General features: G+C 40.6%; 1 protein-coding gene across 3 annotated transcripts in view; it reads right to left on the bottom strand.

Annotated features, from left to right (window-relative positions):
• CARMIL1 (capping protein regulator and myosin 1 linker 1) overlaps positions 1-27,548 on the bottom strand; it is a 361,962-nt gene that overhangs the window by 214,268 nt on the left and 120,146 nt on the right. The gene's annotated exons all lie outside the window — the stretch shown is intronic.

Raw genomic sequence — 27,548 nt, 5'->3', positions numbered from 1 at the left:
CAAGTAGCTGGAACTACAGGCATGCACTACCACGCCCGGCTAATTTTTTTATTTATTGTAGAGATGAGGTCTTGCCAAGTTGCCCAGGTGGGTCTTGAACCCGCAGGCTCAGGCAATCCACTCATCTCAGCCTCCCAAAGGTCTCTTGATATTTTAAAAAAAAAAAAAAAGCCCCACTATATCAACAGTAACCTTAATGGGGAAAAAAGCCAAATACTCATTCGTACTTCATTTGTACTTCCCAAATTACAAGCACCACCCACATTTGCCCTAGTGCTTTCCAGTCCCTGCACTCTGGCTGATAACATTTACATAATGCACCAGCAGCAAAATCAGGCTAAGCTTCCCCAAAAAAAAAAAAAATCACCCCTAACTTTTCTTCTCCACTGTCCCTCTCAGTCTTAGATATTTATGGAAGTTTCTTTTTTGATACTCAGCTAAGAACATATACTAGGAGTGCCAAAAAATATAGAGACACTTTTTTTTTTTGAGTTGGAGTCTCACTCTGTTGCCCAGACTGGAATGCAGTGGCATGCTACCAGCCACCGCAGCCTCGACCTGCTGGGCTCTGGCGATCCTTCCGCCTCAGCCTTCCAAGTAGCTAGAACTACAGGCGCGCGCTACTATGCCCGGCTAATTTTTTGATTTATTGTAGAGATGAGGTCTCGCCAAGTTGTCCAGGCAGGTCTCGAACCCGCGGGCTCAGGCAATCCACTCACCTCAGCCTCCCAAAGCGTGGGATTACAGGCTGAGCCACCGAGACCAGTTAATATAGACACATTTTAAGAATCTATCTGTATTACTTTTAGTTCACCTTAATCAGAAGTGTCTGGATGCTAATGGTAACCACTTTGAGCACCTCTTGTAATTGCAGAAGTCAAATGTGACTTGTATTCATCTACAATTTTAATACAGTTTTTTCCTTTCTTAGAATGTATATATTTTTTTGGCACCCTCGGTATATATCCCACAGGATGCCTATGGGCCTCTCTTGCCCAGCAGCAGCAGTAGTAGCCCTCATGAACACAAAGAAATTCAAATCTTGAGCTGGGATTCCACATCTACCACCTTAACTGTCCAAACGTTTCAATCTACAACTCAGGTTTGGGCAGGCCTTACGAGCCTTTGCTATAAGAAAAGAGACTAAGGCTTCTCAAGTCCTGATGGGAGAATTGCCTTTTTTCACATTCCAAACAACCTCCTTGTCACTAAATTTGTATTAGCAAGTGATGCTTATGTACTAGTTTAAGATTGCTAGATTTGAACAAGACTGTAGAATGGAAAATCAAGAATACTGGGGCCCCAAGTTGTTGAAGGCTTTATTTGAGGTCACACAGCTTTACCCAGACACAACCCAGGGCTTGAAAAGCTAATCTGAGCCTGGGAGGGGAATTAAGGAGTGCGCCTCTGGGGACTGCTATGTGCCTCTTCCTACAGTACCCAAACTCCAAAGAGAAACAGTGTATTTTCTATAAAATCCTTCTTTGAATTATTATAGGTCACCACTACAGAGGATAGCTCAAGTCTGGATGATGTATGAGACATATGATGAAAAGAAATAACCCAGCACTGGCTGGGAGAGTCTGAAACTGAGCAGATGCAGAAGGGAGAGGAAAAAGGCACAGTCCATTTCAAGAACTTCCATACAAATGTCATAATCACTGTTATTCACAGACCAATTTCTAACTGGTATCATCACTACTTGATTTTAGAGTTGACATGCTCTAAAAACCCATTAATAAATGACTTCTAACTGTTGGAAACAGACAATATCTATCTTTGAATATTCCAAATCACAGCTTTTCCCCTAAAGAATTACCTTTTCTATTTTTTCACACTAAGGCATTGGGGGTGAGGGAATGGGACAGAGAAGCACCAGGCAGTTGAAAGGAGAGGGAAGTGTACAAAGTGTGGCCAGATGAGTAAATAGAGGTCAAATGTAGTTCAGTAGTGGCAGGACTGGCTACATAATTTGCATGGCTACTGCTCAAAAACTGTTAACAATTTCAAGGTGAGTGTGGTGGCTCATGCCTGTTATTCTAGCACTTTGGGAGGCTGAGGCAGGGAGAACATTTGAGGCTAGGATTTTGAGACTAGCACAGTCAACATAGCAAGACCCTGTCTCTACAAAAAACTTAAAAATTAGCCAGGTATATTGGTGTGTGCCTATAGTCCCAGCTACTCAGGAGAATGAGGCAAGAGGATCACTTGAGCCCAGAAGTCTGGGGTGACAGTGAGCTTTGACAGCACTACTGCACTCCAGCCTGGGCAACAGAGCTAGGCCCTATCTCTAAAAAGAAGAAAACAACAACAAAAAGAATTTCAAGACAATGACAACAAGGCATTAACGCCAGGGCAGGGTACTTTTGAGCATGGTATACTGTGCAGCTGTACTGGCTGCATGCCACGAAGCTGTCCCTGAGTAGTAACTACCATTTATTAAACATTATTAAACATTTTCTATGTACCATGAATGGGGAAACATCTTTAAGGACACTGACACATTTAATCCTCACAACAACCATGTTTCATGATTTTATTACTCCCATTTTACAGACGGGTTAACTGAGATTCAGCAGTGTAACTCACTTCAAGGTCATATAGTTAGGGCAGAAATAGAATTACATACAGCTTTGCCTGTTAATGCCAAAGCCTATGTCCTTAACCACCAGGTTATATTTACATGTTGCTACCCAGTCCTGTCTCCTTGTGCTCTAGCCTCTGGCAGATCAGTTACAGTTGAGATAGGAGAGTATAGCCCAGAGGAGCCCATGACTGGAGAGATCTACAAGCCTCCCAACTAAACGGGGTACCTTTCTCAATATTCCAAAAGTTTGTTTTCAAAATTCTCTTTTAAATCCAAGTATGCCCTGGAGAGTTGAACTCTTCTGTCATCTTCACTAATCAATCTTTGGCTAACACAGCAGAACTCAGAGAATTAAGTGTTTAAAAGTCCCTGCATACAGGCTACCTATGTAATTAACCCTCAGTTGTACCCCACATCTCTATAATAAAAATAATTTTTTAAAAAATAAAAAATTGTTTAAAAAAGCCTTTTGGGAAAGTGCAAGAGATTATTTTGTTGGATAAGACACACAGGGTTTGATAAAAAGCATCAGAACATCAGAAGAGGCATGACAGTAACAAAGCAGGATCTGCAAAGGGAGATAAAAGGGCACCAGAGAAAGGCTTGACCTGCGTTGCCATTTGCTTAGGTCTGAGGAGCAGGATATGAGATCAGGACTCATCTTAAAGGAAGAAATATTTGCCTTCCCTGAACTAAGCACCACAACACATTTAGAGTCCCAGTTGAGCCCCAGGATATAGCCCTTCTTTAAAAATCCCCTCCTCCTCTACAGTGAAGCAGAAAGGAGATGATAATGCTGACAGCCATGATCACAAGTATGGCTACAGGAAGGCAGACCTCTTTTCTCACCATTTCTCCCCCTTAATTATTTATAAAGCAGCACATACATTTCTCTCTTCCAGAAATACGGCATGATCAACCCCCAGTCATTCCAAGAATCTTAAGTCCACAAAACCTCTGCATAGAGGTGAAAAATAACAGCCAAATCATAAAACTTACATGCCAGAAAGGTCTCAATATCACATGATCAAAGACCTAAAACCCCATGGGTTTATAATCTGAGAGCAGGTCCAGAGAAACTCATCAGCTCATAGCTAATCTGTGGCAGAACTAGAACTAGAAGCTGCAACTTCTCATTCCCAAATATATTTTCACTCTCACCTCAGATTAGCAATAAGGTTCAAGGTCTAAAGTCCCAGACAGGAACTCGCAGCCTGTTTAGTATTCCTAAAAATATATTTCGTTCTGCAAACATTCCTTCAAAGGAATCCAGTGTCCTTTCACAAGCATAATAGTAACAATAGACAATACCTGTCAGGCACATTGTTCTAACAGGTTTGCATATGTTATCTCATTTAATCCACACAGAACCCTATGAGGGTTTTAAAATAAAGAAACTGAGGCACATAGAGATTATGTAACTTGTACAGGTCACCCAGCAAGTAGATAACAGAGCTAGGATTTGAACCTTGATGGTCAGGTTCCAGAGATGGTACTTCTGATGACTTACACTGGCTCTCAAAGCTCACCTTTCCAAGAACCAGATTTCTCAATAGTCTGCACACATGGAAACATACACGAGTCATAAAACTTTTTTTTTTTTTTTTGAGTTGGAGTCTCACTCTGTCGCCCAGGCTGGAGTACAGTGGCATGTTCCTGGACACCGCAGCCTCAACCTGCTGGGCTCTGGTGATCCTTCCGCCTCAGCTTCCAAGGAGCTGGAACTACAGGTGCGCACTACCATGCCTGGCTAATTTTTTTAAATTTATTGTAGAGATGAGGTCTCGCCAAGTTGCCCAGGTGGGTCTCGAACCCACGGGCTCAGGCAATTCACTCACTTCGGCCTCCCAAAGCATGGTATTATAGACTAAACCACAGAACCTGGTGAGTCATAAAACTTTAAAATCAGAAAGAAGGATCATTAGTAAGATGAGAAATGTTTGGATATCATAGGAAAAAGGACCAATTCCTACTGATCTGTCTCTTTCTCCTCTTTCTCTGCAACCTCCACCCATCTGTCTCTCTATGTTTGTATATCTCTGTTGTCTTTGTTCTGAATTTGTCTACACGACTTTACATGTACACCTCTCAGTCTATGTCTCTCCTCACTGGCTCTCTACTCTTCCCCCTGACCCTACCTGCTGTTGCTGCCAGTATCCCCATCCTATCTTGCTTGTCTCTTTTCTCTCTCTCCTTTGGTACCCTCTGCTGCCTTTATTCTGACTTCCATACTCCATCCCTTTCTCTATGGGAATTGCTTGAGAGCTTGTTATTTTACGTAAACCTTTTGCAAAAAACAGACATCAATCACAGAAGAAATACTGTATTCTGAAAAAGTATTTCATTTACAACACAGTCACAGAGAAAACAGAACAAAACATGAACTAAAAATGATCAGACACCTTTTGACATCACTACACAATGAACACACTGGTAATTAAGTGATTACAAGGTCCCCTGTGTGAAGCTAATTACTAAATCTTAAAAACTAATCTCAAGACAGGCACCCAAACAACTGAAATACAGCAACAATCACTAGCACAAGGCACCAGCTGGCTGTTCCAACCTTTGACAATTGTTGCACTTTGAGGAATAACTCTCCCACAGCCAGCAAGGGGGAATCAGATAACCTGTCTCCCTTTATCTGTCCTCTCCAGAACAGTCACCACAGGGGGTTCCTAGGGGCCACTGACAGAGTATTAACTAAGGTCAGTACATTTGAAACAAAAAGTGGCTATCTCCTGTAGTCCCAACTACTTCTGAGGCTGAGGGGGAAGAATCACTTAAGCCCAGGAGTTCAAGGCAGCATTGATCTATGATTGTGCCACTGCACTCCAGCCTGAGCAACAGATAAGATAAGAAAAATAAAACAAGAGAAGAAGACCACCAGAATTTTCATATGAATTCATCTTTTGAGTAAATATCAATTTTTTAACCATATGTAGGTATAGGAGGTTCTAATTATCACTTCTGCCTTCGCTCTGGCAATAACAAGGTTCACAATCTATGACCCTGTTGTCAACTCCCTTTCTTTAAAAAAAAATTTTTTTTTTTTTTGAGTTGGAGCCTCACTCTGTTGCCCAGACTGGAGTGCAGTGGCTGCTCTCAGCCACCGCAGCCTCGACCGGCTGGGCTCCAGCAATCCTTCCGCCTCAGCCTTCCGAGTAGCTGGAACTACAGGCACACACTACCACGCCAGGCTAGTTTTTGATTTATTGTAGAGATGAGGTCTCGCCAAGTTGCCCGGGCAGGTCTCAAACCTGCGGGCTCAGGCAATCCTCTTGCCTCAGCCTCCCAAAGTGCTGGAATTACAGGCTGAGCCACTGAGCCTGGCTTTTAAAAAAGATTTTAAAGGCAGTGGAATGGAAGTACATAGTGTTTTTCAAAAGCTGATCACAGATAGATAGAAATAATTTGTTTGAAAAGAGACACATCCATGAGGGAGCTCAGAATTCAAAGGAAGACCAATAAGCCACAAAAGCTTTGTGCTAATTAGTCCCTATTTCTGGTGGTCAGCAAAGGTCCCCAAAGGCACAAAGAATTCTTAGAAAATTTGGAAGGGGATGGAGGTGGAATGGGTGAAATCTTCCAAAAATGACCAAGTCTTTTCTAGGACTGTGCCCGCTTATGTGTACAATAGGTAGCAATATTTTGAAGCAGGAATGAAAACTACAAATACTATTGTTCCACACAGAATCATGCCTCTAGAGGCAATTGGCAGGGTATTAACTAGTCAGTTCATTTAAAACAAATTAGTGTTCAATCAATACAAATTTAGTCAATAAATGAGGCTACATTCATAATAAGAATCCCAACTAACTCAGTCTCCCAGGTTCGCTGTTTCACTCCAAAACTGCCTTAGGATTTATAGCCTCAGAAGATTTACAGTGCACTTGGTTTCTGGCAAAATGGGGGGGATGGGGGGAGATCACACAGGAAAACTCCTCCTGATTTTCCAGAAACTGTTTTTTGATAATGCTTGGGATAGAAAGCATCCAGTTTGTAGGGTGACCAACTCTCCCCCTTTGCCCAAGATGCTTCCAGTTTTAGTGCTGAGAATCCTGCATCCCAGGAAACCAAGAATATTAGTCAACCTACTAGCTAGAATTTTGGAATCAGAAAGAATTAGATTCAGATTCTGGCTCTGCCCCTCTCTAGCTGCATAAACCTGACAGAGCTAGTTAACCACTAGAGAGTTAGAGATTACAGAGCTACAGATGAGCAAACTGAGGTGCCTCATACAAGAGGTGCTCAAATAAGAATATTCCTCTGCAGAATTGTAACCTTTGTGAAGATTAAGTAAAATACAAATGTAGATAAAGCCTTAATCCAACACCTCATGTGTCCTTGCTAAATTACAACTTAAGTCATAGCATCTTAGGTTTAGATTCCCAAAGTAGTTACACCTACTAAATTTTATATATATAGTTTGTTAGTGGGTTTTTTGTTGTGTTTTGGTTTTGTTTTTGCATCAGGGTCTCACTCTAGAGTGCAGTGGCATTATCACAGCTCACGTCGACCTTCTGGACTTAGATGATCCTTCCACCTCAGCCTCCAAGTAGTTGGGATTACAAGCACCCTCCATCATGCCAGGCTAATAGTTTTCATTTTTGTAGAGACAAGGTCTTGCTATGTTGCTCAGGCTGGTCTCGAATTCTTGGGCTCAAGTAATTCCCCTGCCTCAGTCTCCCAAAGTGCTGGGATTACAAGTGTGACCTACCATGCCCGGCCTAATTTTTTGTAGAGTTGAGGTCTCACTAATACTACCCAGTTCAGACCTATAGGATTTTTAAATAACTGTTTTTGTTAACAGAACAAAACAACAAAAACCACGAAGATACTGAGACTTATTCTAGGTTGAAACTTTTTACTCAATACATATCTTTGACCTTGAAGGAGAAGAATGCTCTTGTAAAGTTAAAAAAAATTAGGGGGCATTAGAGGGAGTAGAGTGCTTGGCCGAGGAACCTTAACCACAAAAGGTAGGCTATAACTCCCAGCTCACCTCCCCTAGTAAGGGCCATTCTTCCACTACAGCCTTAGCATGCAAACCACATTTTCAACCTTTATAATGAATTTCTTCTCCCTTTCATTGAAATGCAAGCAGCAGCTAGTTTCCTCTGAGGCTTCTTGGTTTACCATTTAACTTCAAAATTTCACTTGGAAATATTTATTAAAAAATCCTAACTGTTAAGACTCATGGTTTAGCAGAGAAGCCCAAAATTTTTTTTATGGAGATGATATATAATGAGGTCAGCTATGAAACCTGCTCATTGCACACTTAAAAACTGAAATAAATACCTGTTTCATCATCTTAAATAACTCTATTACCTAAAGCCTACTGCTGCGCAGGCATTCCATAAATTCGTGCCCTCTAAATCCACATTCTCTCATACAGATTACCAGGAGTGCCTTTCTCTTAAAATTGGGCTCTATAGCAAACATTCAACAAATGGTCTCATACCCTTGAAGCGTCCTCTAATCTGCAAGCAAATCAAATGATAGATGCCATTTAATACTTTCCCCCTCTTCCAAACTCCCAGCTCTAAGTGCATTGCAAATAATCATTAACATAAGACACCTCACCCTGGTATGGGAGAGGGGCAGGTGGTGAGGCTCCTTATTACCACTGTGGAGAATTAAGAGTGACAAATGCTATGGAACTTGTGCAAGGTCACACAGAAAGTTGAGGGACAGCAAAACCTCCCTCCTGGCTCTGAGCCTCCTAACATAATACACAGTTATGATGCCCAAGATTCCCTCTGGGAATGTAGAAGAACACTTCACTCTAAGAGAACACCAAAAAATGCATCATTTTAACACAGTTCCCAGTCCCCAAATCCTTTTAAAATTGGAGCATCATACTTCACAGGTATTGTCATTAAGGGGTGTGCCTGGAGAGGCAGTACAGTTTAATACAGGGTTTGCAGCCCATGGACCAAATTCAGATCCCCCCAAGGATTTTTGTAAATAAAGTTGTATTGGGACACAGTCACACCCATTTGTTTAATGTACTTGTCTCTGGCAACTTTCTTTCTTTTTTTTTTTGAGTTGGAGTCTCACTCTGTCTCCCAGACTGGAGTACAGGGGCCGCTCCCGGCCACCGCAGCCTCGACCTGCTGGGCTCCGGTGACCCTTCCGCCTCAGCCTTCCGAGTAGCCAGAATTACAGGCGTGCGCTACCACGCCTGGTTGATTTTTTGTAGAGATGAGGTCTCACTGTCCAGGTGGGTCTCGAACCCGCGGGCTCAGGCAATCCACTCACCTCAGCCTCCCAAAGGCGCAGGATTATAGGCTGAGCCACCGAGCCCGGCTGGCAACTTTCACACAACAGATTTTATGGCTCACAAAGCCTAAAATATTTACAGAAAAGGTTGTCGATGTCTGACCTAGTGGTTTACAGGACAAATTGGGGCTAGATACTGTGGTTCACGACTATAATCCCAGCACTTTGGGAGACTGAAGTGAGAGGATTGTCTGAGCCCGTGGGTTCGAGACCAGCCTGGGCAACTCGGCAAGACCTCATCTCCACAATAAATCCAAAATCAGCTGGGCATTTTGGTGCGTGCCTGTAGTTCCAGCTACTTGGAAGGTTGAGGTGGAAGGATCACCTGAGTGAGCATGCCACTGCACTCCAGCCTGGGTGACACAGTGAGACTCCAACTCACAAAAAAAAAAAAGAGACAAATTAAGGGGGCTAGTCCACCTGAGTTTGAACTAAAGCTTCATTATTTTCTATCTAAGCAACTCAGAACAAATTACTGGACTTTTTTTGTGCCTCGGTTTCCTTATCTCTAAAATGAGAGAAATAATAGTACCTACACTTCATGGAACTGAGGTTAAATGAGTTAATATACATAGTGCTCAGAAGAGTGCTGGCATATGGGAAATGCCCCATGGTGCCTGACATTATTACTTACACTTTAATATTATAATAAAATAATACTATATCCATAATGGTATTAAACTATAAAGAGAAGCAACCAGATTTAGTCCAAGTTTGGCCTCAAACTAGTCTAGTGGCCTAACTGTAAATATGTATCTCTGTGGGCCTTATTTTACTGAAATGTAAAATAAGAAGACTGGTTGAAAAAGGTCTCACAGTTAACTTCTGAGTCCATAACTTGGGCCCTCTCTGAGATTCCCCCAGTTCTAAGACTCTCCACTTCTACTCTTCAGTTTGTGTGAACTTCTAGAAATGACAAGATGCCAGTAAATATTTGCTAAAAGTAAATAACTCCTGCTTGGTTCTCTGTTCCCTTAAAGGACAGATGCTCTCTCAATAGGGGGGACAAGCAGCCACTGAATTTGGTTGTCTATTCTGGTATCTAGTTTCAGGGGAAATCTTTGTACTGTAACACCTGTGCAAAGCCATATCTGTCCACCTAATACATCTATTCTCATATTACACAGAAATGTAATGTTTACATACAGCTTGTCAGACAAAATAATCTCATTCTTCCTATAGTCTCACTATTGCTGGGATTATCAAAGCAGAAAAGAAACAAACATATGTAATTTTTCCCCACAGGTGAAACAAGGGCCACTACATATCAGATTCTCTTTGCAAAGCACCACTATCTTGATACAAAACTCTGGAATTCACCACACTGATTATTTCAGATTTATTTACTTAGTATTTATTTATTTATTTATGAAATCTCTCCCTATCACCCAGCCTGGAGTGCAGTGGCACAATTATACCTCACTGCAGCCCTGAAATCCCGAGTAGCTGGAAGAAGAGGCATGTGCCCACCCCACCCTTAGAATAACACATTTTAAAGGCAGAGTACTGGCACATTATCTTTAATGAGCGCTCTTCAGCAATAACATGCAAACATGAATGAGTCTTCTTTAAGTGGTGGCAGGATCATATTGCTTAGAATGGGGCCACCTCTTAGGACAAAGATGAAAATGAGTCAAATATCTAGCTCCAGTCCCACATGGTCCATGGGGGTTCCATGTTAAGGCACTTACATGTGGCAGAGTTCCTGTCCAGGCTTTCCTGCATTAAGTGAGCAGAAAGCCAGGGCCTCATGGGTCTGTATGGAGCTTAAATGACAAGAGACCTCATCTAGTCATCACTGTCTTACTTATGTTTTAACTAAATTCAAAAACAAGAGTCACAATCATCCAAGGAGCACAGAAAAAATACATGACAATGAAGTCCATATTAATCCAATTAATTACCAAAATTTCTGCTTCCCCAGCACAGAGTCAGCCAGTTACTTCTTGAGCATGTCCATGAGAGACTCACTAGAACCCAATTCTACATAAAAATCACAGCGCTTAGAGGGGTGATCTTGAGAAGGAGTGGGTTCCTTTCCTTTATTTTACAGATGAGGAAACAGACCAGAAAATTCCTCTGAATTCATTAGGGTTCATTCTTGGTTTCAAGCAACAGAATTTTAAGTAAAAATAAATTTATTTAAAGGAATAAATATTTAACGTAGATTCCATAATCAAAAGAACAACCAAGAGCCCAATAGAAACAAACAAAAATAACTCTGTGTAGATGGGAGGAGGAGGAACTAATGAGGAACCCTTACCGGCTTCTCCCGTGGAATAAATCAACTCTCATCACTTTTCTCTCTAGCATGATTCCTTCTCAAGATTCAAAACCCAGGGGGCATGAGTTCCCTGTCCTGGGCCTGGCACCCAATGAAGACTACATAGAATTACTTGAAAAGAGACAAAAGTGACAGCTATGACTGAGTGACAACGAGTACTGGGTTCAGAGACAGAAAACCAGTGGTTGAATTTCTACTAGACAACTCACTACTAACCATATGATCTTAGCTAGGTGGACTTAGCTAGGTAGCCTCAGGCTCCACACCTGTTAAAACATGGAGACAAGAATATCACCTCCTGAGATAATATATGCAAAATACTTAGAACCGGACCTAGCACATGAAGGAGTCCAATAAATGTATTTCCTTAGACAAGAATAATGATAATAATAGCTAATAACAGGCTAAATACTAGAGTTGGAACAAGAAATCAATTTCACTTGTCTTTTACTGTAAGTCTCATCTTATCAAGCCAAGGAAGCACAAATGTCACTTCCTTCTTCCTCTCTTTTTGTTATATTAGCATTTTCATCAAATGAAAAATATGCATTTTCTTTCCTTCTCTCAGCAAGTTATGAAATAGTTTCCCTCTTTGCAGAAGTGTGGTTAGCACGTGGCAGAGAGGCTTGATTTAGATTTAATACTCTTACAAAAATAATCAGATAGAGAGAACATCTTCATTAAATTTAGAGATAAGAAATAAGAGAAATCTGGAGAATATAAGATTTGGAGTGATTATATCATAAATCCAGTCAGGTGCTGTGGCTTATACCTGTAATCCCAGGATTTTAGGAGGCTAAGGCAGGAGGACTGTATTGAGGCCAGGAGTTTGAGATTACCCTGGGCAACACAGCAAGATCCTCATCTCTACTAAAATAAAAAAAAGTTAGCCAGGCGCAGTGGCATTATCACCTGTAGTCCCAGCTACTCAGAAGGCTGAGGCAGGAGGATAGCCTGAGCCCAGAATTTCGAGGCTGCAGTGAACATCAGCCTCGGTGACAGAGCGAGACCCTGTCTAGATAGATAGATTAGATAGATAGATAGATAGATAGATAGATAGATAGATAGATAGATAGATAGATAGATAGATAGACAGATAGATGAGAAATTCAGTTATGTACATAATTTACAGCAATGCTTTTCAAACTGAGGGCTACACCTATTGGTGGGTGGTTAAATCAGTTCTGTAGTTTAATGAGCATTTTAATAAAATAGATTAAAGTCAAGGCATTGCAGATTAAAAAGAAAGCAGAGCCGGGCTCGGTGGCTCAGCCTGTAATCCTGTGCTTTGGGAGGCTGAGGTGAGTGGATTGCCTGAGCCTGCGGGTTCAAGATTCGCCTGGGCAACTTGGCAAGACCTCATCTCTACAATAAATCAAAAAATTAGCCAGGCGTGGTAGCACTCGCCTGTAGTTCCAGCTACTTGGAAGGCTGAGGCGGAAGGATCGCCGGAGCCCAGCAGGTTGAGACTGCAGTGGCCAGGAGTGGCCACTGCACTCCAATCTGGGTGACAGAGTGAGACTCCAACTCAAAAAAAAAAAAAAAAAACAAAGAAAGAAATCAGCATTGTTTCTTAACACTTACTCGAGTGATATCAACATATACATAATATTGACATGCAAGTGCTTGCATGCATACCTCTCAAAATCAATATAAAGTATATTGCTTATTCTGGGTCCAAGTTTTGAAAGTTTGATAAACACCGACTTATGGTACCATATGCATATGCTTATGACACCTGGACGCATGATCCATTATGAGGCTAAGGGTTAGGTTGAGGCAGCGTGGTAAGATGGCAAGAACATGAGCTTTAGAGTCAGACAAACTTCAGGACAAATTCTACCTTTGCCATTTTGTGATCTGAGAGGTAATTGGCAGGAGACTTTAAATCCCCAGGTCTGAGCCAGGCTCGGTGGCTCAGCCTGTAATCCCAGCGCTTTGGGAGGCCGAGGTGAGTGGACTGCCTGAGCCCGCGGGTTCGAGACCCGCCTGGGCCACTTGGCGAGACCTCATCTCTACAATAAATAAATAAAAAAAAAAAAAACAGCTGGGTGTGGTAATTCCGGCTACTCGTAAGGCTGAGGTGGAAGGATCACCGGAGTCCAGCGGGTGGAGGCTGCGGTGGCCAGGAGCGTACCACTGCTCTCCAGTCTGGGCGACAGAGTAAGACTCCAACTCAGAAAATAAAAAATAAAATCCCCAGGTCTCAGTTTCCTACTTCTAAGTTGGAGACAACATGTATACTAGTGTAAGAATTAGAGATAACCTATCAAGTACTGAGCATATAGTATAAAAGGAACCACTATAAATTGTCCTCATATTTATAGAACATAACTCTGAAAGTGAGCTATAGAAATAAAAACTGAGACCTACAGAGACATGTGCAAACTTGCTAGTTAGAAACAGAGCCAAGTCCAGAAGCCTGGTCTCCTAGTCTCAGCCTTATTCACAACATATCATCATCTTCAGGCTGTGGCTTGAGTCAGAGCAGAGAAGAGATTATTCCCATGGTAACTATAACCTACCTCAGAATAAGAAAAGAATTTCCATTTTTATGTGGTGATGTAGTAAAACCTGGTATAAAGGAAAAAGAGACTTTGATCTTTGACCAATTTAAATTCATTTGCCAACTCCCCACTTATCAACTATTTCACCACTCTGTATCTTTTTCTTACCTGTAAAATGGTATGATACAGAATCTGTAGGACAGTTGTGAGGATTAAATAGGATAATGTACAAAAATCCCATCATTGTGCCTAGTACTCTCCTAGACATACCTACTTTCATACAGATGATGCTAATACTTGGCTCAAAATTTATACACCACTCCCCAACTTCTGTCACCGGGGACAATGTAGCATACCATCACATACAGTCCTAGGCTCTGAAGATGTATTGCCCCAATTTGAATTCTAGTTCCACACTCTCAAGCATAGATGACTGGGGAAAGGTCTCCTGTGCCTTGCTTGCCTCATCTGTAAAATAAGGAATCACAATACTCATTTCACTGGAGACTGTCATAAGGATTCCACAAGGTAGCACATAGATGCTTAGAAAAGTGTTGGCAATGGTCAACATTAATAGTGTATCCTTAGAGACTCAATAATCAAGAGGCCCCCTCATTCTTGGACCTTATTGTCCACTCTGTCATACTTTAGGCTATGTTAGTTATTACTTGAAATTGTACCACAGCCTTGAATTTCTCCTCAAAGTGTGATCTATGGGCCAGAGAAGTTGGCATCACTTAGGAGTTTGTTAGAAATGCAGAATCTGAGCCCCAGCCTAGACCTGCTGATTCAGAATCTGCATTTTACTAAGATCCCTGGGTGATTCACGTGTGCATTACAGATGAAGAAGCACTTATAGCTAGTTCCCCTACTCTGCTACTCCCACCAGCCGTTTTATTGCCCCCTGACACCACCAGGTCATTCCTCTTCAGCCCAGCCTATCTTCATCCCACTCCTCCATCATTAATACCCTCAGTCTTTGTGTGTCTCGTCCTTTCATTACACCCACAGAGTAAAACCTGAACCCTGGATGAACTCACCTAGCTGCCTATTCATGCTTGCAGTGGTAGCTGCCAAGCACAGCTGGAGAACTGATCTAACCCAGCAAACTGATTCTACTTCCTTCATCTGGGAAGATGACTTTGCCTCCTACTTCACAGAGAAAACAGAAATTATCAGAATGGTATCACTTACCATCCCACTCCAAACCTCCACACCTGCCTGCACCTGCAGCTGCACCCATCCATTCTTCTTCTCCTTTGGAAATGCTAGAGATAAATGCCCATCCCTTCAGCTGGGTTCTGGAGTAATCACACCCACCTTTGCAGGAACTTTAAGCAAACAATATGCTTTCTCTTTCGTCTCTAAATATCAAAATGCAGAGGCATTTAGACCTGGATCCTATATGCCCTTTGCAGCTGTCCCCTAACTCCCTCTGTTCCTTGAGCTCAACTTTTCAAAACAGGTACCTATACCCAGGGTCTTTATTTTTCTACCTCAAACTTACTCCTCTGGTGTTCAAAACTGGCTTCTGTCCCCACAGCTCCACCAAAAGTGCTCCCAATCACCTTTTGGTTGCTAAATCCAACATAAGTTTTTCAGCATTTTCTAACTAGATTTCTCCTTAGCATTGGGCAGAGTCTTCATTCTTGAAGTTCTGTTTTCCCTACACTTTCCACCTGCTTCAATGGTCATTCCCAGGTGCATGTCCATTCTCCACTCCCTGGTGCTATCTCATCTCTCTCGCAACTTCAGTGAATCCCAGTCCAGACATATCTTGGATGATCATATCTATTGATCTAACTTCACTTGTATGTCTCTCCAACCCTTAAACTCAGCATATCAACAATTAAATGCATGATCTTTTTTCCATCTACTCCTCTAAGAGCTCCAGTTCAGTAATGAACATGGCCATCCACACAGGTTCTCAGAAATCCAAGCATTGTCCTTCACTCCCTATCTCAGTCATTCTCCAAGTTCAATGCTTCCTACCTCTCTAAACACCTCTTGCATCCTTTTACTTCTCCCCATCCATACTGCCATGATGCCTTTCCAAGTCACTATCATCTTGCTCCTGGACCACTTGCAAAAGCCTTCTAATGGATCCACTCCTGTCCACTCAAATCAACTGCCCATATAGGAGCTTAAAGCTTTAAAACCTGGACATTATCATATCCTTTCTCTGCTAAAGCTCTTCAGTGGCTCTGTACCACTACACTGGCCCCTGTCTCCACCTTCAACATTGCTTCAATCCAATCACCATGGCCTTCTGCTGGTCTCCCTAGGGGAGGATTCCTGCCCCATTCTTTGCATTAGGTGTTCTCCCTTTATCCCTCCTCCCCCTTCCCCACTTGCTCTACCTTCACTTGGCTCACACCCACTCATCCTTCAGGTCCCAGCCTAAAGGACTTCCTAGGATAGTCCAGACTACAGGTCTGCCTGGCATACACTTCCCCATAGTATTTGCATATTTTTTTATGAACACCCATCACAATTTAAATTACCAGTGGGAATATATACCCAGTAACTACCAGCTCCAGTAGACTATAATCTACATGGAAGCAGGGACAACTTCTGTCCTATCAAAGCTATATTTCCCAGTCTCCAGTACAGCTATCTGGCACAAAGTACTCTAAGTGCTCAAATATCTGTTGAATGAATGAATGCAACAAGTTCTTCTGCTCTTCCTCACCCCATTATCAGCTGTGAAAATTTAGGATTTTAGATGGCAAAAAGTTGCTACAGTCTGTGAATCTGATTATAAAAATTCAATTCTGCCTACTTTTCCCTGCTGCCTACCACATAATTGACACATTCTTCCTAGTTAGTAGTCATATCCTATCAGGGAAGCACCTAAAAATCTGCTGTTTGCAGTGTACCCACTTAAAACAGATCTACTATCTAATTCCCAACTCACCTGCCAAAAAGAAAAGAAATTGAACAAGAAAAATATAACCTAGTAGAGGGAAGTCATAGAACTGTCAAGCACTGACATTCCTGCCTTTTGTCTACTGTGTTCAAAGAACTTCATTTGCTAATTTGTTGTAGAAAGGCATGGTTCCAGCTCTAGTAGCCTGCAGTTCTCATAGTCTGGGAATGTCATTTCTAGCAATGGATGTAGGGTAAGCAAAATCCACTTTAATACAGGATTTCAGGTACCTGATGGTTTTCTATAACTTAATTTTGCCCTTGATTGTACCAGCAGGGCAACAGAGTTAAATCCACAAAACTAAATAATTTATAAAGGGTGGGTCTGGGTACTGATAAGGCAGATTTTATTTGGAATATAGAAATAATTGTATATTATTTTAGTGTCAATTAATCAACAATTTAAACATAAAGCAACCCTTTTCTTTTTCTTTTTTTTTTTTTTGCATTGGAGTCTCATTCTGTCATCCAGACTGGAGTGCAGTGGTACGCTCCTGGCCACCACAGCCTCAACCTGCTGGACTCAGGCAATCCTCCCGCCTCAGCCTTCCAAGTAGCCAAAACTACAGGCACGCGCTACCGTGCCTGGCTAATTTTGTATTTATTGTAGAGACAAGGTCTCGCCAAGTTGCCTGGGCGGGTATCGAACTCACGGGCTCAGGCAGTTCACTCGCCTCAGCCTCCCAAAGTGCTGGGATTACAGGCTAAGCCACCAGTAACCCACCTTTTAAAGCCAGGCCACAATGAAAGGGCATGCTAAAGGGAGGAAAACTATTTTTAAAACTAGAGCTGTTTTCTTTCTCAAAGCATCAGGTAAATGCAATTGGCCACATGAAAAAGTTTGCTCATAGAACACAGAAACATCATTCATTAACTAGGACTCCATCGGAGAACTTTGCCAAATGGCTTAAAGTTTAAAAAAAAAAGTTCAAGCAGAACTATTTAAGCCAAACCAATCTTCCACACATCAGGAGAGGGTGAAAAGCACAAAACACTGCTGCTGCTACACCCTTTAATGTAGAAATTAGCAACCCAGGCTCTCTGTGCAGCTGTACTTCTTCCTCCCTGCCTTGGTGGGAACCAGCAAACTATAAGTAACTCCTCTATCTTCATTGCTACCGGCCCCTCCCAAGCAGTCCCCTTTGCTGGCACTGACCACTTCCTAGCATGAGGCAGGAGACACTCCACCTCTCTATTTCTAAAACCCATTACCTTCCTTCCCAAGGTACCAAACTCTGAGTGGGTCCTTCATCCATGACCCCTACTCCCTCAGTGTATGCTCACTGCAGCACAATTCCAAAATCACTTCTTCTAAGAAGGATCACTTCTTCTGCCTTCTTTGAATGAGCCAGCATGGGGACAAAGGACTGGCCAGCCAGTAAAGGAACCAGTCACACCTGGAAGCCAAGTTCTCTCTACCTCAGAGGTTGCCCACATACACCCTCTGGAGACCTGGTTCAAACTTCCCTCTACACGGCCCCTCAAGAGTGAGAAGAAGAATGGAGACCCTTTACAGAGCCAGGCAGAAAGCAGAGCCCAAAACCAGAGTAATCTTAGAGAGAAGTGGGGTTACACCAGAGGATATGTCTTTGTGATTCTCTATTTCTTGCTAAAACAAATTTCAATTAGATTAGCACTCTGTTTCCAAAATATATAATTCCCTTTTTAATGCACTTATTCTAGTCTATTCTCTTTTTGTAGCATTTCCACAACTGTCATTAAATATTTGAGTAATTCTTTCAATCATTCAACAAATAATTGTTGAGTGCCTACCTTGTACTAGACACCAAAGATAAAAAGATACAAAATCCTGCCTTCAAATAGCTTATACTCTAACTGAAAGGAAATGATATACAAATAAAGAAGTAAAACATATGGCATACCTATAGTGATGACTGCTATGGAGAAAAAATATAGCACAGAAAAGAAATAGGGAGGGCTTGCTGCTTGTGGGTTATGCAGAAGATAGTTCATAGGTGACTGACATTTTTAAGCAGTTTAGTGAGACCTCATTATGTACTGATGCTGAAAAAAAGTCTAAAGAAAAGTGTACTGATGTTGAAAAAAGTCTAAAGAAAGTGAAAGAATGAGCCATGAATATCTAACATAAAAATGGTCCTGCCAGAGGGAATAGCAAACACAAAGGTCCTGAGACATGCCTACAGTATGTCTACAGTAATTAAAGAATAAAAAGAGCCTACTGAGGCTTGAAGAAAGTAAGCAGAGACGAGGCCAGAGGGGTGATTAGGTGGGTTTGTGAGGACTTGCAGGTTATTGACCAAACTTTGTTCTGACGGATAATCACTCTGAAGGCAAGCTGCTCTGCTGTGTTGACAACAGACTGAAAAGTGGATGAGAGGATGAGAGTGAAAGCAGGAAATCCAGTCAGGGACAACTACAGTAATTTGCAAGAGATGTCAGTAGCAGTGGTGAGAAGTGGTCAGATTCTGGATATAAACAGATGATGAAGCCCAGCTGGTTTTATGGACAGAATGAATTTGGAATATAAGAGAGGACTAGTAATTTTGCTAAAGGTAACAATTTGGCTGATATTCATGAAATAATTACATAACAATTCAACATGGCACATGATTAGGTGACTCCTGGACTGGCCTACATGATATGTTACCTAGTAAAGTAAGCAAATTTTCATGGAAGAAATGCAACTTGAGAGCAAAGAACTGTTTCCAGGATTTTCTAAGTGTTATTCTTAAGATCAACAAATTAAGTACATGTTTATTCTCAGTAGAAAAAAAAGAGATCTTTTGAGTTGTGTTTTCCCACCCAATCATCATCTTTGTGTTTTAATAATTTCACAAGTTTACATTTTACATACAATACCTGTAAAATAAAGCCAGAGGTTCTTTTTAAATTCTAAAAAGCAACTGTGGGAAAGGGGAGGATAGGAATATTATTTCACCTTTCCCCAGTTCTCCTAGAATAGTGCTTTCTCATAGAATTTTCTGGAAATGTTCTGTATCTGCATATTTGGATACAATAGCCACATGTGTGAATGAATCACTGAATTTTTATTTACTTCAATTTAAACTAATAAAGCTACTATGGCTATTGGCTACAATATTGGACCATACAGCTCTAGAAGAAAATTACTACACAGCAAAATATTCAGGAACCATGCATTATACTTTTTCTCTTAAAATTGAATTGTAAAATAAGTACAAAATAGATTTGTAAAATCTAAAAGTACACATTCTTATTTTTTATTATGTACTGGATTCACCACCTAATTCTCCTATTCCTGCATATATTGTTTGAAAAGAAACAGTAGCTGGCTTAGTCAGAACAGTTTTTAAACACATTTTCTTAGTTTATGCATGCAACTCAACTCTAATATCTTATAGGCCGTCATCACACCAATGTCATTCAAAATGCAATTTCCATCCATGATGTGTATTCAATGCTAACATTTTAACTGTCACATAAAAATAAAGATAGCAGACTCTTATTATTAGACTCTTATTATAATTGAACTACCCTCCTGCTTTGAGTTCAAAGCAATTTCTGACATCAGTTATCTCATTTTTCCTCCCAGGATCACTGTGAATGAAAGGGCTAGTATTAGTATCACCATTTTTCAGTTTAGGAAGTCAATGCAGAGAAAGATTAATGACAGTCAATTTTAAGGTGTAAATCTACAGCTTAGTCAGAAGAGGAGGAATTAGAAAGGTATAAAAAAGGAAAATTAGTTGAAAATGTAAAGAAAGAAAAGGAAAGAAAGAAAGAGAGAGAGAGTCAGAGGGAGAGAGAGAGAAAGAAAGACATGCATATCCTTGGATGCCAGATTCAAGTGGACTGAGAGCCAGGTCTCAAAAAAGCTGAATGAGGAATAGAGTTGGTGGCATTCTCTGTCATTTGCATCCTATGTTTCAGACCTTCCATGTGTCCCAACAAAGCCCCTGAGGTATGTCTTGCAAGACACAGGGTATATAGCAGGAAGGTGATGAAAATAAGGCAGTTAGGTTGGGCTCAATTAGTAAGGTGGCTGTCAGCATAACGGGGTTCATTTAATTATCAGCAAACCCTACCAGATCCAAATGACAGGGCAACATTTGTGAATAATCTCCTAACTCAACAGCTGGAAAATGAGCTTTTCATTAACCTTGCCTTTGAAACAGCCAGGCTAACCCTAAATATATCACTGAATTGCATGACCTAAGAGATTAACAGGGCAATTCAATGAGTTTAGAGCTGATCTTTGAAGTCATCAGTTAAATTCCTTCTTTATTTTGAGAATGAGGAAACTGAATCCCAAGAACACCATGACATTTGTATAAGAACACAATTTTACAAGCAAGCAAACCTGAGTTCCTAAGTCCTGTATAAGCAGTTAAAAGGAGTTGACTATCCTTGCTTTTTACTCCAATGTGTTCCTAGAAACTATAGGATTACAAAATCACAATGTCACATGTATGTGTGTGTATATATAACATATGTATATAATAAAATTTACCCCATAATGGGGATATTAAAACTAGCAATTGTACCTCTGAAAAACTGTATTAAAGAAGAGCTGACACATAACAATGTTATAAAAGCAAAATAAAAATATAAACCATTAAAATAATTTTAAATTGTATAATTGTTAGTTTCCGTGAATAAGTATAAATATACTAAATACATAATACATGGAAACAAAAGAACTATAAGAGGGGGGACCCAAAAAAGCAGAATTCATTAAAAATTTTATATTTATTCTTACATGTTTAAACTTCAGTCACCTTAAATGTACTCTTCATTTGACACAATACACCTATTAAGATTTTTTCCACTGTTCCAGCTTTTGAACTCATCAATTTTTATGCCTTTTAGTGCTTCTGCTATCTTTTTTGTTTGTTTGTTTGTTTCACCTCTTCCATAGCAGCAAACACTTCCCTTTGAGAACTTTTTTATTGGGAGAAAAAAAAAAAAAAGTTGCTCAAGGTAAGATAGGGTAAATAGGGAGAGTGGGGCACAGGGGTCATGCTGCTTTTGGTAAAAAACTACTGAAACTCAGCACAATATAGACAGCTGTGTTGTCACAGTGGAAGAACCAGACGTTTCTTCCACAAATTGTGATGCAACCTTCCAGATAAACTTTGGTTGATCACTTGATCCAGAGGAACAACGCCCTCCAAAAAATAATTCTGTTCTGGGAGGAGTCCCCCTCTGTACAATATGTAAGAAAAGTATAAAACTAGAATTACATCATAAATCTAAAGCAAAATGAATATGCTCACTGTGTAATAATTTTAAAAAATATATTTTTGCTTCTTGGAATTTAGAAAGGCTTCTGAAGGATGACTTGGTTAGCCTGGTCTTCTAAATAAGTCTAGAAAAGTCTGAACTGGTGTATTATATCCTTGGCTGATTATTTTGATGGCAACTATTAGAGAAATCCACGTGTTCTTCATAAGTGATTTTCTTTTTTTCGAGTTGGAGTCTCACTGTCGCCCAGACTGGAGTACAGTGGCATGCTCCCCCACCGCAGCCTTGACTTGCTGGGCTCCAGCGATCCTTCCACCTCAGCCTTCCAAGTAGCCAGAATTACAGGCGCGTGCTACCATGCCCAGCTAATTTTTTGATTTATTGTAGAGATGAGGTCTCTCCAAGTTGCCCAGGTGGATGTCGAACCCGTGGGCTCAGGCAATCCACTCACCTCAGCCTCCCAAAGTGCAGGATTACAGGCGGTGATTTTCTTTTTTACTTCCTCAAGTTATAATAAGTTTTACAGGGGGCTTTGAATTCAGGATACGAATTCAAAAAATTTTTAGTCCTTAACCTGAACGTTTTTTTGTTTATTACTATTAAGCATGGGGGGTTGAATATAATCTGTTTCTAATCTATAAATCATTTTAGAATAAAAGATATTAAGTCAAAAATCTCATCATTATAGTTAAACTGTCCTTCTGACTCCCGGGGAAACCTTCATGACAGGAAGACAGATTCTAATTCTTCCAAAGACATATGGGCACAAAAGCATTCAGGAAGATGCACACTGGTCTAAAGCAGAGAATATAAAGCAATCAGAATAGATATGGTCTTTGCCTTACAGGTCTTATTCTTTCCCTTGAATATGCCAAGTGGGTGTATCATAGATTATGCTAAATTAACATGGTTACATGGAGATTCTAAGGTAAAGATAGAGAACTAAAGAGAGAAGAATAGAGACTAAGAACAGAAATGGAAGCTGCATAAATATACCATGTGGATTCTGCAAGTTCAACAATTCCTGCAGAGGTAATTGTAGGTGGATAGCATCATGCTTCTCAAGACAGGCCTGGGCCAGCTCCATCATTTACTAGCTGTGTGATCTGGGGCAAATTATTCAATCTCCTACACCCCACATCCTCAGCTAACACATACAATATAATATCTACCTCCTGAGTGTTGTGAAAATTAAAAGAGAGGATGCATGTAAAAGCTACTTAACGTAGAGGCTAGTCAACAACAAAAACTCAATAAATATTAGTTGTATAATGATAATTACAGTAACAGTCATAGTTCAAAGAGTAATAAAGCTCTCTGAAAGGCCAAGCTAAATATTTTTTAATTCGCTTAACATACCAATAAACCAGTTGAAACTGGAAAAAATTTCCTCCAGGCATAATCTGGTTTATGCATGCACTAACAATTACATGATGGAATCATATAGAACAGGTTCCATCCAAATCACCCCTCCATATTCATTAGCATCATTTTCGACTTTAATACATTAACCAAAACTTTCACTTTCACTTATTAAAAGCCAGTCTGTTATATCTTTCTGAATGTTCAAGGCCTACTTTGATATCTGATTTTGATACTTATTTTTATAAAACTTGCCAATTTGCAATCATTCCCAAAAACCTGCCTCTCACCCAGTCACCAAACACATAACCATCTGCAATGTAAATAGGCCATTCGGTCTCTTATGAGCCTCCCCAGTCAAATGGACCATGGCTGCTGACCATGGCTGCTGAGGGTCTTCTCCTATGCTTATGCTTTCTTGGGCAGGTTTACATTCACATTCTGGCAGAGCCAGCCCAGAACCTCTAGTTAGTAGACACACTTGGAACGACTGTCACAGCAGCTGTGCAGACCCTGCCATCTGTATTATAACTGCAAAACCAAGGGACTCAGGACTTTTTCTAACCACAAATGTTGGCCTTGCATTCTACGTTACTCACATAAATACCAAAATGTAGGGTGCCTTCTCTCTACACCCCAGTTCATAATAGTTCTTTTTCTGAACTGCCTGTGAGGGGGGAAGAAGTGAAGGAGGATGTTTTGTTTTAAATATTTTTTGTTTTTGTTTGAAATGGGGTCTTATGTCACCCAGGCTGGTCTTGAACTCCTGGGATCAAGCAATTCTCCTGCCTCAATGGACCAAGTAGCAGAGGAATGTTTTCGAAATTTGCTATAAACCGGCAGGGCAAAGCACTTACCTTATCATATTTAACCCTGTGAAGAAGGTACCATGATCCTCATGTTATAGATGAGGAAATCAAGACTCAGAGAGGTTTAATTTAACTTGCCCCAACAACACTGATAGCAGTGAGAATTTAATCCACAACTATCAATTTTGAAAACCATGTCCCCTGCAGCACTCCATGAAGTTAAGTCTCTCGCTGTTAATGCTTCTCATTAAGACCCCAAACCAGCTGTTGGGAATTATATCCTTAGTTACCATATTTATTCATAAAAGTCTTCTCCTGTGGAGCAATAATTTGCATATCCCTTGAAGGGTTGTCCATGTCACACTTCACGTGTCTGGCATGAAGAAGACAACTGTCTGATCTCAATTTTCCCGTCTCATAACCAGAATATAGCCAACCTGTGTCCTTTGCATGTGATTATCACCTAAACAGGACTCGCTACCACCAAACTTTGAAAAACAACCTCTTTCCACTCACTAACAAGCTAGTAAATAATTAAAACCCATCCCGGTTTATCATCATAAGCACTTCACGTGAAGAAAAGGATTAACAAGAATCAAGAACACTCCTGACACTCCTGAGGGAGACCTTCAGGGAGAGTGGAATATGCATTATTTTAATATACTTGCTAACTTCTCTATTAGTGAGTTTTCATGACTGAAGATTTTCCTTTGCCACTGACACAGAAATCAGCTAATGTCTGTCCATATTGTCACAGTTCCTAGAAAAGGGCATGGTATGGGCTGGAGCACTCCTGTACATTCCTGAACAATATTCCTGAGAGTTAATAAAAAGTGTGCTTCCCCTTATCTCCTATACACTCCCAGTAAGTAGATTCAGGGAATTTTTGACTTCCCTGTAGTCTACGCCCAGTCAGCTGAAAGATATAAATCTCCATTTACTCCCCCTTTTCTGAGTGGTTGTAAGTTTGAATAATATATTATCAATGTAATTGTAAGCCTTGTGATTTGTATAACTTTTGTATCAATGTAATCATAAGTTTTGTGATTTATATAACTCTTGTGGAATTCATGATATCTTAGGCCTTGTAAACTCCCTTTACTCTATGGCAAGCTTGATTAACGATTCTGCCAGGCCCTACTGATAAATATACCTCTGATACCTTGCACCAGGAAATCTGGACTGAAAAATGTTACTATGGATAAATGCAGCTGAAACTCAAGTTATATACAATGTTTTCCTGGTCACATGGCTAATGAATAGGTACTAACAACTCTGGACTTATAAAAGTAAACTGAAAAAGGCTTGAGGGTGAGTAGAGCCATTTTAGAAAAATTTCGAGTCTGACTCTGCTCCCTGGACTCGAACTCAGAAATAAACTTCTTTCTACCAGTTCCCTGCCCGCTTTGATTTATTGGTATCAAAGCCTAGTGTTACTAGGCTCATAACACCACTGGTCATCAAAATGGCTTATCATGGTTGTGAATTCTGAACACACACAAATGAATTATCTATGGATTACAGTTGATGGTGGAAGAGGTCCTAGTCATAAATATCACTGGGCCTCAGCATAGAAGGTGCAAAGTTTCACGCATATCAGAAAAATAGTATAATTATAATTACCTTGTTCATTAATTTTTAAACAGTTCACTATCCAGTTGCTTCTCTTTTACAATGAGTCAATATTCAAAGACACAGCCCCAGTTCTGCTTGCTAAGAAAATATAATCTTTTCCCCCATAATATTCTTAAATCATTCAAATTTGCATTTTCATTTTCTCTCTACACACACACACACACACACACACACACACACACACACACACACACATGATGGGGGGGAGAACGTCATTTGAATAAAAGGGGATAAATCTAAATTTATTTCAATTTTGTATATATGCTGAAAACAAGTTTATTTGCTTAATTTTAAGTGCCTAAAATTAAGAGTTCATATTTCATGAACTCTCCAGGAAAATTAAGCTGAGTGAAGGAATACCTAAGAGTGCATTACTGGAAAAAAGATGATGTCCCAAGGAAGAAAATACACCAGAGCTAATCCAGACAATACCATCCTTCACACAGATAACAACACTCTCTAAACAACCCAGTGAATACCATGCTATTCACTTGACTGAAAACCCTAGTGTGTCAACTAATGGCCTCTGTGGTGGCAGATGACTTTGATAACCAGTATCAGTAAATCCACATAAAACCACCCTTTAGTTGACAGCTACAGCCACTGTCATCATCCTTTAGACTCACTAACTGCCCCAGCCCCCACTCAAGATATCCCCATTCCTATTGACTGTCCCCTGAAGTCTTTTTGCTGCCATTTACCAAAACCATAAAGAGCTTTATTCTGACCACCTGTTTGGAGATGTCTTCTTGACATGGGATTTGGACCATAATTAGCCCATGAGCCTGCAAGGCCCCTGTTCTAGACACCACACACCTGCACTTCCCCTTGTATGATGGCTTAACCAAGAGGCACCTGTTTTGTGGAGACGTGAAAGCTATCTATTTTTTTTGGATAAAAAAGTTAGAATCACTGAGCTAGGAAAAGCTTTAAGAATGTTCAATACAGCCGGGCTCAGTGGCTCAGCATGTAATCCCGCGCCTTTGGGAGGCTGAGACGAGTGGATTGCCTGAGCCCATGGGTTCGAGACCCGCCTGGGTAACTTGGCGAGACCTCATCTCTACAATAAATAAAAAAATCAGCCGGGCGTGGTAGCATGCGCCTGTAGTTCCAGGTTCTTGGAAGGCTGAGGAGGAAGGATCACCAGAGCCCAGCAGGTCGAGGCTGCGGTGGCCGGCAGCGGCCACTGCACTCCAGTCTTGGTGACAGAGTGGGACTCCAACTCAAAAAAAAAAAAAAAAAGAATGTTCAATGCTTTGCAATACTTAAATATGCCTGCAAACCGTTTTCTGAAACTGTTGGCTCTCTGAGGACTGGAAAGTGTCTGAATCACTCTCATTTTGGTATTCTACCTTACCCAAAAGTGTTTGCTGAATGATAGCCTTCTTGATGAAGCCTGTCATCAGCCTTTCTCATCAGCTAGGTTGTACAAGAAAATTATTAATCAGTTAACACAAGATGGTTAAAATTTAATGGTCCCATATGTTGGAGAAAACACTAGACTGGCAATCAGAAAATGAGTTCTCATCTCCACTCTACCATTAACTAGCCATACCAGTTAGGTGAGCCACAGATCCTCTCTGCGCCCACTTCCTCAGCTTTGCACAGACTGAATAAGGTCACTTCTAAGGGCTCCTATGGCTCCATCATTTTAGGTTTTTAGGGTAAAAAAGGACTACCTGACAGGTAAGGTTGTTAACACACAAAAAAAACCAGACTAAGTTATGAGTTAGTGAAACTACCTTAAGATTAAAACATAATATTTACTTATTTTTCCAGGATGGTTTGCTTCTGGTGAAGACCTCTTTCAGCTTTGTAATTCTGTGACCCAGTGGGACTTTTAAAAATAGTATTATGGTTATACTATTAAATTTAAGTATATAGTTTATAATGTAATCTTGTGGCTTATAAAATTATGAAGTACTCTTTAAAAAAAAAAAAAAGAA

This window comes from Carlito syrichta, unplaced genomic scaffold (assembly GCF_000164805.1).
Source record: "Carlito syrichta isolate Samal-C Ts95f unplaced genomic scaffold, Tarsius_syrichta-2.0.1 Scaffold301645, whole genome shotgun sequence".
NCBI classification, from domain to species: domain Eukaryota; kingdom Metazoa; phylum Chordata; class Mammalia; order Primates; family Tarsiidae; genus Carlito; species Carlito syrichta.
The sequence above is the reverse complement of the archived record's forward strand: the minus strand, read 5'-3'. Positions and strand labels throughout refer to the sequence as shown.